This window comes from Lacerta agilis, chromosome 8, assembly GCF_009819535.1.
Source record: "Lacerta agilis isolate rLacAgi1 chromosome 8, rLacAgi1.pri, whole genome shotgun sequence".
Taxonomy (NCBI): Eukaryota; Metazoa; Chordata; class Lepidosauria; order Squamata; family Lacertidae; genus Lacerta; species Lacerta agilis.
The window spans coordinates 62,638,937-62,651,762 of record NC_046319.1 but is presented as its reverse complement, the minus strand read 5'-3'; the positions used below and the strand labels follow the sequence as shown (position 1 = coordinate 62,651,762).

At 48.0% G+C, this 12,826-nt stretch overlaps 1 protein-coding gene and 1 pseudogene across 5 annotated transcripts in view; one reads left to right on the top strand and one right to left on the bottom strand.

The window, feature by feature from the left end:
* Positions 1-12,826, bottom strand: part of AHDC1 (AT-hook DNA binding motif containing 1) — a 181,960-nt gene that overhangs the window by 34,840 nt on the left and 134,294 nt on the right. The gene's annotated exons all lie outside the window — the stretch shown is intronic.
* Positions 497-605, top strand: LOC117052515 (annotated as a pseudogene).

Genomic DNA, 12,826 nt, shown 5'->3' with positions numbered 1-12,826 from the left:
GAAGAGCAGGGTCCCACCAATGGCCCATCTAGTCCAGCATGCTGTTCTCACCGAGGCCAACCATATGTTCATGGGAAGCCTGCAAGCAGGACTTGAGTGCAATATAACCTCTTCCCACTGTAAAGTCCCAGCAACTGGTATTCAGGGCCACAGTTCCTCTGACAGTGGAGGGAGAACATAGACATCTTGGCTAGTAACCAGTGATAGCCTTATTTGCCTTTATGTCCCTCCTCACACGAAACCGTAGCTCAGCAGTAGAGCATTTGACTTGCATGCAGAAAGTCCCAGGTTCGATCCCCAATGACACTGCCAGGTTGGATTGAGAATATTCTCTGCCCGAAAACCTGGAGAGGCCCTGCTAGTCAGTGTTGACAACACTGAGCTAGGTGGCAACTTCTTATGTTTCCTAATTGATGACTACGTGGTCTTTGGACATTACAGCCCTTCCGGGCGGCTTTGCCCGTGTTGTGAAAGGAATTGGATCAAAACATGTTTTGTCTATGGCCATACTACCCTGAACACACCTGATCTCAGAAGCTAAGCAGTGTCAGGCCTGGTTAGTACTTGAGTGGGAGACCGCCTGGGAATACCGAGTGCTGTGGGCTTTTGCCTCCTTGGACCTGGGATAGTTCAGTCAGTACAGCATGAGACTCTTAATCTCAGGGTCACGGGTTTGAGCCCCACATTAGGAAAAGATCCTGCACTGCAGGGGGTTGGACTAGATGACCCTCAGAGTCCCTTCCAACTGTATGATTCTACAGTTTACTGTACAGAGGGAGGCTGTCTGGCTAATACAGCATGGCAAGAAAATAATAATAATAATAATAATAATAATAATAATAATAATAATAATAATAATAATAATAATAATAAAATAAATAATTTATTTATACCTTGCCCATCTGGCTGGGTTTCCCCAGCCACTCTGGGCGGCTCCCAATCAAATATTAAAAACACAGCATTAAACATTAAAAACTTCCCTAAACAGGGCTGCCTTCAGGTGTCTTTTAAAAGTAGGATAGTTGCTTATTTCCTTGATATCTGATGGGAGGGCGTTCCATAGGGCAGGCACCACTACTGAGAAGGCCCTCTGCCTGGTTCCCTGTAACCTCACTTCTCACAGTGAGGGAACTGCCAGAAGGCCTTCAGCACTGGATCTCAGTGCCCGGGCTGAACAATGGGGGTGGAGACGCTCCTTCAGGTGTACAGGACCGAGGCTGTTTAGGGCTTTAAAGGTCAACTCCAACACTTTGAATTGTGCTCAGAAACATACTGGGAGCCAAAGCAGGTCTCTCAGGACTGGTGTTATATGGTCCCGGCAGCCACTCTCAGTCACCAGTCTAGCTGCTGCATTCTGGATTAATTGCAGTTTCCAAGTCACTTTCAAAGGTAGCCCCATGTAGAGCACATTGCAGTAGTCCAAGCGGGAGATTAGAGCATGCACCACTCTGGCGAGACAGTCTGCGGGCAGGTAGGATCTTAGCCTGCGTACCAGATGGAGCTGGTAGACAGCTGCCCTGGATACAAAATTGACCTGCTCCTCCACGGACAGCTGTGAGTCCAAAATGACTCCCAGGCTGCGCACCTGGTCCTTCAGGGGCACAGTTACCCCATTCAGGACCAGGGAGTCCCCCACACCCACCTGCCCCCTGTCCTCTAAAAACAGTACTTCTGTCTTGTCAGGATTCAGCCTCAATCTGTTAGCCGCCATCCATCCTCCAACCACCTCCAGGCACTCACACAAGACCTTCTCTGCCTTCACTGGTTCTATTTTAAAAGAGAGGTAGAGCTGGGTATCATCTGCATACTGATGAACACCCAGCCCAAACCCTGGATGATCTCTCCCAGCAGCTTCATATAGATATTAAAAAAACATGGGAGAGAGGACAGAACCCTGAGGCACCCCACAAGTGAGAGCCCAGGGATGTGAACACTCATCCCCCAACACCATTTTCTGGACACGGCCCAGGAGAAAGGAACGGAACCACTGTACAACAGTGCCCCCAGCTCCCAGCACCTCTAGACGGTTCAGAAGGATGTTATGGTCAATGGTGTCAAGGGCTGCTGAGAGATCCAGCAGAACTAGGAAACAGCTCTCACTTTTGTCCCTAGCCTGCCGGAGATCATCGACCAGTGCAATCAAGGCAGTTTCAGTCCCATGGTGAGGCCTGAATCCCGACTGGAAGGGATCTAAATGGCTTTTGTGGTGAGAAGAGCCAGGTACCAGAATGGAAGAATCTAGACTGGCATGAGGCTGCTCTAGAAAACAAAGCAAAGGAAGCAAAGTCAGAGGACAGAAGTCATCAAGGGGGTCATAAGCCAGCCAGTTCTTCCCAAGCTCCAATGCTTTGGAGAATGGGATGGAAGGTCAAAGACTGAAGCTAAGGTTATGTGATGATAAGGCAGATTTGGAAAAAGAGATACTGTACTTTTGCACAGGCTTCGCAGCAGTAACAAGCAAATCAAGCCCAAATACACAGAGAGGGTTTTCTGGCTGGCTCAGGAAGATCACACCAAAGCAGTAACCAATCTATTGCGGGGCTGATCCTCAGATGCAACAAGGAAGCATGGACAGGGTTGCATAGAAAACAGAAATTCTCAGGACCAGTGGAGGAGCTCAGCTTCCTTCCAGTTCATCAACACCATCATGCATATCGGACCATTAAACATAGCTATAACCAGAACGTTAGTATGTTTGTGTTGTGGTGCAATGCAATGCAATGCAATGGAGAAAGGGGTACAATCTCCAACAGGACATTCAGTATCCTGAAAGCCTAAAACTTTCAGGCTTTCTTTTAAAGTTTCTAGCCCTCAGGAGATGTGTGTAAGGAGAAATATCATTTCCAGCTGCTAAGCAGAAATTGATTTTATTCTCAGATCCCAGGAGTGTGATGTCCCAAGAGGAGAGTATGCCTTGAAAGAGCAGAATAACCCTTCTGCTGTTTACTATTTTGGGAGGTGGGTGAGTGTTAATGGATCTTAGTAAGCACAATGTTATCAACTTTTCATAGCAGGAGAACAGGCAGCCAGTAGCACACCCAGCCTTAATAAAAGGTTCTTGAAATGGTGGACCAGTGTAGCACAGGTGGCAGGGGTGGGGGTCCCCTGCTGCTTTTCAAGGGTGTTTAAAAACACCACACCACACCACACCACACAACACCACACAACACTGATACTCTGCAGAATGATTACACCCTGGAGGCATAGGACTGAGGATAGTCAGAGCCTAAGATTCCTTCTCTAAGCATAGGAACCCAAGAAGCTGCCTTATACTGAGGGATCATTCACACATACCTTTGGGTTGCCTCAGGCTTTCTTGAGCAGGGTTTTTTGTGTTTTGTTTTGTTCCCCCCCCCCCGCACTTCCCCCAGGAAGATGTACTCTTTTTATGCTGAATCGGAACCAATGGCAATTCAGGTTTCCTACAGATTGTTGTTTGCTCCGATTCAGCAGAAAAGGGCAGGCTTTTGTGGGGGAAGTACCGGGGCTTTAAAGTGTGGAGCTGTGCCTAGAAACACAGCACAAAGGGAAGCCTGGTGAGCCCTGAGCCAGGCCACTGTTCCACCCAGCTCAGAATTGTTCTCACTGACTGGCAGCAGCTCTAGGATTCCAGACAGGAGACTGAAACATGGAAGCGGTTTCAAGGCACATTCTCTACAGTTTTGATGCATTTTTGGCTGCCTGTTGTGTTCCTTAATGATTCCAGGCTCCCTTAATCCTGAAGCTCTTCTTTATATATGGAATCTAGACACTAACACTGGTAGATGCAAGAGAATACATTCCATTAGGCTTTGGACCACCTGAGCGAGGCTTTCAGAAGCAATCCCCCACAGTCTCTGCCTTTCTTATTGCATTTCAATGTTCAACCCCTTCTACTGCTCTTCCTTTCATTCACTCCTTACTATTTGCCAGAATAACTCTTGTTTTGCATATATAATTAGGAGACAAAACAGATGGCAAGTGATTCATCTTAGGTAATGGGTCCACGAGAGTCCCCTAAGCTGCTGGGTTTCCTTTGCTGGAGCCTATAACTTTAAGTTGCTGTTTTGCGGTGTGTGCATATTTTGCTCCCCCCCCCCCAAGTAAAGAACTGCTACCTGGCAAACATAAATTCGGCAGCTGTTTGGGGAGGCTCTCGAAAACAGAGACCACGGTTCTGTTTGACTGGTGACAGTGAACGATGCACAGAGACACGAAGCGTGGGAGATGCCCGTGGAGCAAAAGAGGGGGCTGTGCTTCTGGCAGAGCTGCTGCTGATAAAGTGCCATTTTTTGACACTGTTCTCAGACCGAAAGCTTCATTCAGCATGGCCTGCTGTGGTGTATTCTGGGATAACAGGGAATGTAACCCAGACAAATCCACATCAGTGTGAAAAGTTGGGTCTTTGGGATAACCTCTAAACAACGAAGAATGGAAATTTACAACAGGGGTGTGGGGTGGCCATTCATATTGAAGAACCATTTTAGGAGTCAGGAATTTGTCCCAAATAGGCAACCGTACAATTCAGACAGCCTCTAGATGTATTTGGATTCCAATTAGCCATCCGATGGGTGAAGAAGAAGAAGAAGAAGAAGAAGAAGAAGAAGAAGAAGAAGAAGAAGAGTTTGGATTTGATATGGCTAAAGGGACCCCTGAACATTAGATTCAGTCGCAAATGACTCGGGTTGCGGTGCTCATCTCACTTTACTGGCCGAGGGAGCCGGCGTACAGCTTCCGGGTCATGTGGCCAGCATGACTAAGCCGCTTCTGGAGAACTAGAGCAGCGCACGGAAATGCCGTTTACCTTCCTGCCAGAGCGGTACTTATTTATCTACTTGCACTTTGACGTGCTTTTGAACTGCTAGGTTGGCAGGAGCAGGGACCGAGCAACGGGAGCTCACCCCATCGCAGGGATTCGAACCGCCAACCTTCCGATCGGCAAGACCAAGAGGCTCTGTGGTTTAGACCACAGTGCCACCCGCATCCCTTCATCCGATGGGAGCTATAGCCTAAAACATCTGGAGGGCACTAGGTTGGTGAAGGCTAGTTTAGAATGTAAGCCCTCAAGAAAAGGAAGTTTGCACACCCACCCTCTCCCTTGCTGGTTATGTTCTGCAAAGGTAGAACAAATATTCCACCTCCATCTGCCTGGTTCTGCCCTTAAAATCTTAAAACTCACCTCCACATTTTCTCCTCTCCCTAATACATTCACTAATGAAGGGAAAGTCCTCTTCCCACCTGTGGGCTTAGAAGCCAGCACATTTTAATGGCTGAGGGCTTGATAGCCTTTTAACTATATTCTTTGCTGTTTAATGTTGTGAGCAGCCTAGAAAGGTTTGAATCTGGAAAGGCGGGATCTAAACGACTTTTCTAAATCAAATAAAAGTGAAAAGACGGAGTTCTCGGATTTGAGGCTCCCTGAATCACATCTGAGACGGACTGGAAAAGAGAACTGAGTGAATCCCACAAACACCCATGAACTTAACCACTAGGGGCTCCTGAGTGTGAGAGATTTGGACAAAGCCCCAAATATGTGCAATAGTAAGATTGGCATGGGATGTTACCTTTTTCTGATGCACTCTCTCTCCTTCTCTCTCTCTCTCTCACACACACACACCTACCTTTTGCTACCTGGTTCACCTTCCGAGAGGGTACTAAGGATTGGAAGGGGGCAGAGGGAAGGCACTGTGAAATCAGTCGACAGATGGGCTGCTGAAATTGTGTACCTCGGCCGGCTCTAACCCAAAAGCTGCAGTTCATAAAAGAGCTAGCAAGAAGACAGGCTAAATTTAGCTGCTTTCCAGTGCCAGCTTTGTTTTTCCCCTCCATGCAGGAGAGGGGGGGGCGTGTCTGTGCTGCTCTCTTACAGCAGATCCTTGTCCCATCATGCTTTGCACTGGCTTCCTCCAGAGAGGGCCACTATGATGTCTAGGTCTGCTCTCACTGCCTCAGCTGGGGACCTGCCTTGCCTGCTTCCTATTTGTTTCCCCACCTTCAAGCTCAGTATGGCTTTCTTTCCTGGGATGCCTTTGCTTCCTCTCCTCTGCCTCTCAGCCACCAAGCACCAAGTTACTAATGGGCCTGACGTAAATGCCACTGCTTCCTCAGGCCAGGGACGCTGGCTCTGTTGCATTGTTTGCAGCTGTTGAGTCAGGCTCTCTGTAAAAGGGAGTCGCCATTTCTCTGCATCCACAAAGGCCAGCTTCCCTCACCCCAAAGACCTGCTTGCCAAGGCCTTGCAAATAAATCTCAGGCTGGAGAAAGAGAGAGAGAGAGAATACTTTTGTGTTTTGCCCAAGAGAGGAGAGCTAAAGGTGATTTGAAAAAGAGGGACATTGCTCAGAATGTGTACTCTCATCCCAGTTTCCCCTCTCATAAATGGGGTTTTGCACTGTTTCAAAAAACAAAAACAAAATGCACACACTCTGCTTGAGCAGAGGCAAGAGGAGGAGAAAATAAACATGTGTACACAATGTGAAGTGGAAAACTTCCCTCAAATAAATTTCAGCTACCTTAAGAAATGGCTGTCTTTTCCGAGCTCATGTATTCTCCAGCTTGCATTAATTGTCTTATTAACATCTTGGTCAAGGCACCCAATGCAGGAGAGAGATTGAAAGCTGCCTTGCACCATGTCAAACCATTTGTCCCACTAGTCCAGCAATGTCTCTTCTGACTGCCAGCATCTCTCCAGGTAGGAACGGAGGAGAAATATGTTTAGTTCTTGTTTTAAAACCAACCATCCAGACTCATTGGCCCTCGAGAAAGATTGGAAGACAGCTTTCAGACCACACATTTCCCTGAATTCTGTGATGAAGTTTTGGATCTGTTTGAAAGAATGCATGGGGGGGGTGCAGCGGGTGTATTTCACACACAAAAATCATGTGCAAAGGCAGTGTTTTGAGGAAATGCATTGAAAAGGACAGAAAAATGCACTTTGGGGAAAACAATGTGTATAAAACAAATGCATACACTTTAAACGTGAATGTTTACATATGCAAAAACAGGAAGGAACAGATCTATTATTGAGTGCGTGTGAAATGGACAGAGAGGTTTCCCGAATTTCTCCAGCAGAGTTTTCTTCTCCTTTGGCCAGGAATTGAACCTCAGACCTTTTGCATGCAAAAGCTTGTGCCCTGGAGCAGAACTATGGTTGCTCCCCAAATTTTCAGAGGGACCAGGGTCAGTTTCTTTCCAACACTGGCCAGCCAATGACAGCCCTGAACCAGGAACGTTGTGCATGAAGATCTCTTAGCTCTCAGGCAAGCCATGCCAAAAGAAACAGGAGGGGTCACCCCTTCCTTCCTGCCACCCAACCACCCAAAGCTATGCTGCTGGTGCATTTCTCTCTCTCAGCCCACAAGGCTGAAGGACACAGAGTTTATTCAGCAGCACAAGCTGGTTGCTGGGTGGACTTGCTGGATATGCGCCCGTCCCAAGGTCTTAAGAGCTGAAGAGACACAATGCTTTCCAGCACAAAGCTGCTCAGGGACAGTGTGGATGATAAAAAGGAAGGTGGAGCAATGGAGAGAGAATGGAGATGGAAAAGGGAGCTTGGGGGATCTCTCTTGAGGGCCCCCATTGGCCAGGTGACAAGGGATCAACTTTTTGAACCTCTCCGTTTCTGGCACAGTCTGCTGGATGGAGAGAAGAGAGTGGGAAAGAAGCAGGAGGATGGTGGGCAGAGTGCAATGAAGCAGAGGGAGCTGTGCAGACAAAGTAATCACTGGGCCTCCGTAATTTATACTGTGTCAGGTGTAGGCGCCAATAGGCTCAAGTGGCTGACAGCAACACTTCCAGGCCTCTTCCCCTCTCCAATCAACTCTCTGCTTGCCAGGAGGAACATGCTGCCTTTGTCGTTCCTTATCTGTGGGACCCAGCCCTGGCCTGGGGGAGACTTCAGCAGCTCACAAGGCCAGTTCTTAAAGAATGGTTATGCTGGGAAAACACGGGGGAATTAAGAGAGGGGTAGGTGTGGTGCATATGCCCCCCCCAATCCTATTTGTGCAGCAGCCTGTCCCTTAACAGAATGTAGCAACACACAGTGCATCAGATACAGCCCTGTGAAGCAAAAGTCGTCCAAAGGTCAGCAAGAGCAGGTCTCCCAATTGCTTGGACAAGCAAGCCAGCCTGACCTGGGAGTGTTTACGAGGGCCAGATGTACTCTGACCTATTTGCACAATGAGGCTTCTATGGCTGCTATGGCTGGGCACCCTGCAATTCCTACCGTCAACCAGATTTGGAAGGTGATGTCCAAGCTGGCTGAACCAATGACCCTCCATATTCTCTTGGATTTCCACTTCCATCTACCCCAGCCCGCATGGCCAATATTCAGGGATGGTGGGAGCCAAAGGCCATAGGCTCCTCAACTCTGTCTCATGGTAACCAGAGTTTGTCTGTTGCAAACTCAAGGGCTAACACAGGAGTCCCAAGAAGACCCAAGTCTCCCCTTCTGCAAACCGGGCATAGCCAACATGCTGCCCTGGATAAGTTGTTGGGACTCCAACTTCCAGATATCAAAACCCATGATCAGGGACACTGGGAGTTGGAGTCCTACCACATCTGAAGTGTGCCATGTTGACTATGCCAATTCTGCAGTGCTACAAATGTACCAAAGGGGAAAGAGGAGCAAGTAAGGTCAGGCTGTAGGATTCAGCTTCACCCCTTCACAATGTCATAGTGGTGGTCACATTGTCAACTTGTTGGAGATGTATCTGCTGTAGGTTATCTACTGAAGTGCTGCAGCTTGTTCAGAATCTAGTATAAAAGTCCTGCTCGACTGGACCAGGAGTCCACTTAGTCCAGCATTCTGTTTCCCAAAGTGGTCAAGCCAGATGCTGCTGAGAAACCGATTATGAACAGCTCTCCCCTGTCTGTTCCATCTAGCCAGAGCACAATAAATGCTCAACAGTTAGCCCCATCTGTTCTCTGCAACCCCCTTGCTTCTGTTGGAAGAAAAATGGGATATTCTCCCTCATCCCACCCCCTCCTCAAACTGTCATGAAAGAAAGAGTTTGAGAAAGCAAGTGCTAGAGGACCCGCTATCACGCAATTTGGCCTCTCATTCAATGAGTGTGGATTATTATGCAGCCAAAATGGTACCATCCATGCATAAGAGCCTCCAGTCTGCAAAGTGCAAAATGAATGCACACACAGCTTTTTGGGGGGGTGGGGGTTGTGGGGAGACAAAGGGGAAACTAGCTTAATAAAAACTGAGAATGTTTAGTGGACACAAAATGCTGACTGGCTGTTGTGGAGGGGCGTGTGTGGAATGGCATATGCTAGCTGGTTAGAACCCTGAACAGGAGCACTTCATGCTGTAACATTTTGATACAGATTCACATCTGTTTAGAAAAGCCACCTGTCTGAAAGTTATCACCCCAGGTAACAGTTCAGCTCTTTCTCCTCCACCCCATCTCTCTCTCTCTCTCTCACACACACACCCCACTAATTTCTCCTTCTGCTCCGATGACTTATCAGAAAACACCCCAGAGAAGAGGGCCGGGAAATAGCAGACAGAAAGGAGAGACAAGGACAAAGGTGGCAAGACCTGTTCCAGTTTTAGAAACAGGCTGGACAAGAAATGGAGATTCCAGCGGGCAGAATGGATTTATGACCCATCACTAGCTGTTCTCCCCCTTCTCCTGCCTTCCACCCCTCCCTCTCCTGGGAGGTACTCTAGTTGAACGGGAACTCCTGGCTGAAGATCTTGTTTCCTGGGAGACTCAGACATTCATGCAGAAGGCTAAGAGCTGCCTACAGGGATGGAGAGGAGGCTGCCAATGGAGACATGTTGATGCACAGAAACCAGAGGGGGAGAGAAGGAAGCAGCAGGAGCGGGTGAACACCCAGGGAGAGGGTAACACATAAGCAACGATGGCAGGCAGCTGTGCACATGGCTCAAGTTCCCTAGCAGCCAAGAGTTGTCCAAGTTGTGATCCTGTGTCCTTGAAGCAAGCTTGGGAAATGAAGGGGCAAAAGAGGTAAACCTCAAGTCTGTATATTAGGAAAGAACTCTGGGATTTGACCCTTCATGGCAGCTGAAGCACCAGCTTCTCAAAACTCTTAGGTTGTTCCTTCCTCCCTTTTCCTTTGAGAAGGTGAGCAGCATTCTAAGCCAAATTCTCACAAAGGTGGCAAACCTATATCTGGGATGTACCACTTGGTGGGGTGGGGGGCATGGAATCCTGCAACAGATTACATCATGGGCAGGGGTAGGAGGGGAACTCCCTGTCAAAAGAAACAGATATTAGAGTCCAGGATTCTAACTTAACCAGTTTTCTATGTGTATGAGGTTTATTTTTAGAAGGGGAAGCATTCTGTCATGCAAGTCCCTCCCTGAAGTGGAAGGGGAAGAGCAACAAGTGTGAATTTTGCCTTTGTGCAGAAGGCTACCTTCCACACGGACACAGACACACCCTTCTCTATCCTCCATCCAGGAAAGCAAAGAGGTGTTTTTAGAGCTCAGAGGCACATCCCAGCCAGGCAAAAATGGTCAAGGAGGTTGCAAAGCAAGGCTGGTGGGGGGGGGTGGCTTGGAGAAAGTCCTGAGGGTCTGTTAGAGAGGCCAGGAGGCCCCATTCAGCTCCCCTGCTGCCATATGTCTTTACAATTCCACCACAAGAAAAGAGAACACCTAAGTCTAGCTCAGTGTGGGTAGCCTTGTTCCAGATAAAGGGTTATCACTTCTGCCACTGCTGAATGGCAGCGATCAGCTGCATCACCTAACAAAACAATAAAATTAATGGAATGGGGTTTGTAATTTATTTATTCTGTTCACACACAAAAAGGTGGCTTTTCCAAAGGTGGCGCTCTGGGGTTTTGGACTCAGAAGATTTGCATTCAGGAGCTACACTTCTCTGTGCTCCAAGGATCTCAGCTCCCCTAACCCCTTGGAGGAATCCCCTTGTTGCTGATGGTTCAGGGGAGTGTGGGGAGGGACATGAGTCAGTGTGCTATGAATAAATTTGAAAGGACAGGAGGAAGCTCAGCATATCCCTTGGGGTGGCGGCAGCAGCAGAGATATTCCAAAGAATGAATCCTACACAGTGGGGCTTTCCTGGAAGGCTCCCATGGCTCTGCCAGGCACATACAACCTTTGGCTCCTGGTGAGCTCCCACAGTCCCAGACTATGACACACACTTTCCCTCCTTATCTGGTTGCTGTTTATGACACAGAACCAGAACCACCCCATCGTCCCGTTAGCACCAGTTCCTCAGTCGGGGTGTCTAGAGCTGTGGCTGGATCACCCCCTGGGAAATAAAAGAAGGTAAGCAAGATGTAGCAGAACGAGCACCATATATTTAAAGCACATGACTGCCCACCCCTAAGAATCCTGGTCACCCCCCTCTTCTCTCAGTCTAACATTCCTCACTGGGTTGTTGGGAGGATAAAATGATACAATTCCTAAGTATGCTGTGTTAGGTCCTGAGAGGAAAGGCAGTATGCTCAATTCTTATGACACCTCACGCAAAATTCCTGGTTGACCTCTGTCAGTAGTTTCCTGTATACTAAAAATGCATGGGTGAGTCCCTGTGAGATCCCATAGCAAGGACACCTCAGAGCCAAGCAGCAGTCTCCCGGGACCACCTTCTGGAATATGGCACCCTGGTAGGATTGGAATCACTGAAATATGGTGATTTGGAATAATGTGTACAGTTCTGGTTCCCTCATCTCAGAAAGAATATTGTATAGTTGGAAGGGATTCAGGAAAGGGCAACCAAAACTGATCAAGGGGAGAGATCAAGTTTAGAGAAAAGGCAAGAAAAGACATGATAGAGCTTTATAAAATTATGCATTGCACGGGGAAAGTTTTGGAGAAAAGATTTCCCCTCTCTCAGAACACAAAACCCCAAGGAAAGCCAATGAAGTTGAATGTCAGAAGATCCAGAACAGATAAAAGAAAGTACTTTTTGATGCAGTGCATAGCTAAACTATGGAATTTGCTCCCACAAGAGATAGTGATGGTCATAATCTTGGATGGATTTAAAAGATTAGGCAAAGATGCTATGGCTATTTGTGGCTAGTAACCCAAATGGCCATGTTCTTCCCCCACTGTCAGAGGCATCATGCAGGTGCGGAGCATTACTGCTGCACTCTGGTCCTGCTTACAGGCTTCTTGCAGGGGTCTGGTAGACTGCTGTAGGAACAGGATAGTGGACTAGATGGGTCACTGGCCTGATCCAGCAGGCTTTTCCTATGTTCTTACAGTGACCCCTTCTTCAATCCAAAATGATAACATGGTTGATAAGCCACCACCGTCAGAAACCCACCCTAAGCTTCGCCTCTCCCTTCCCTAGAACACAAAATGAGATTATTTTTTTAAGTTGGCAATTCTAGAGGCAAATTTCCTGCTGAGCCTCTACTACAATCCACATAGGAAGCCAGCTCCGCAGGCTGCAACCCAAGAGGATCCACGGTCAGATTAAGCCGCCTGCTTACGAGCACAGTCAGGACAGGGTGCTGCTTCCGCATATCCACAGCCATCTAAATTGGATGTGTCTGGATGTGGCCAGAAGGCAGAGATGAGGACAGCATGGCTCACTTTGAGAGAAGCACTCGCTCACAATCTGTTCTCAGCAAGGTCATTGGTTCTTTGAGCAACCAGGCTGGATGGGGTGTGGGAGGCAGACAAAGTAGTCAAGCACCTTCCTTGTGGGATGTCTGTGTATGTTAAATGGTGAACAAGCAAGCCTCAGCTTCAATATGCCTGATCTTAAGCTGGGGTGGATGGAATCTCCTCCCCAAAGCAAGGTGAGAAAGGGGGAGAAAGCTTCACAACACAATGGGACCGTCCTATTGGAAAGCTGCCCAAGACCACAGGTAGCCAATGTCACAGGAATTACTGGCC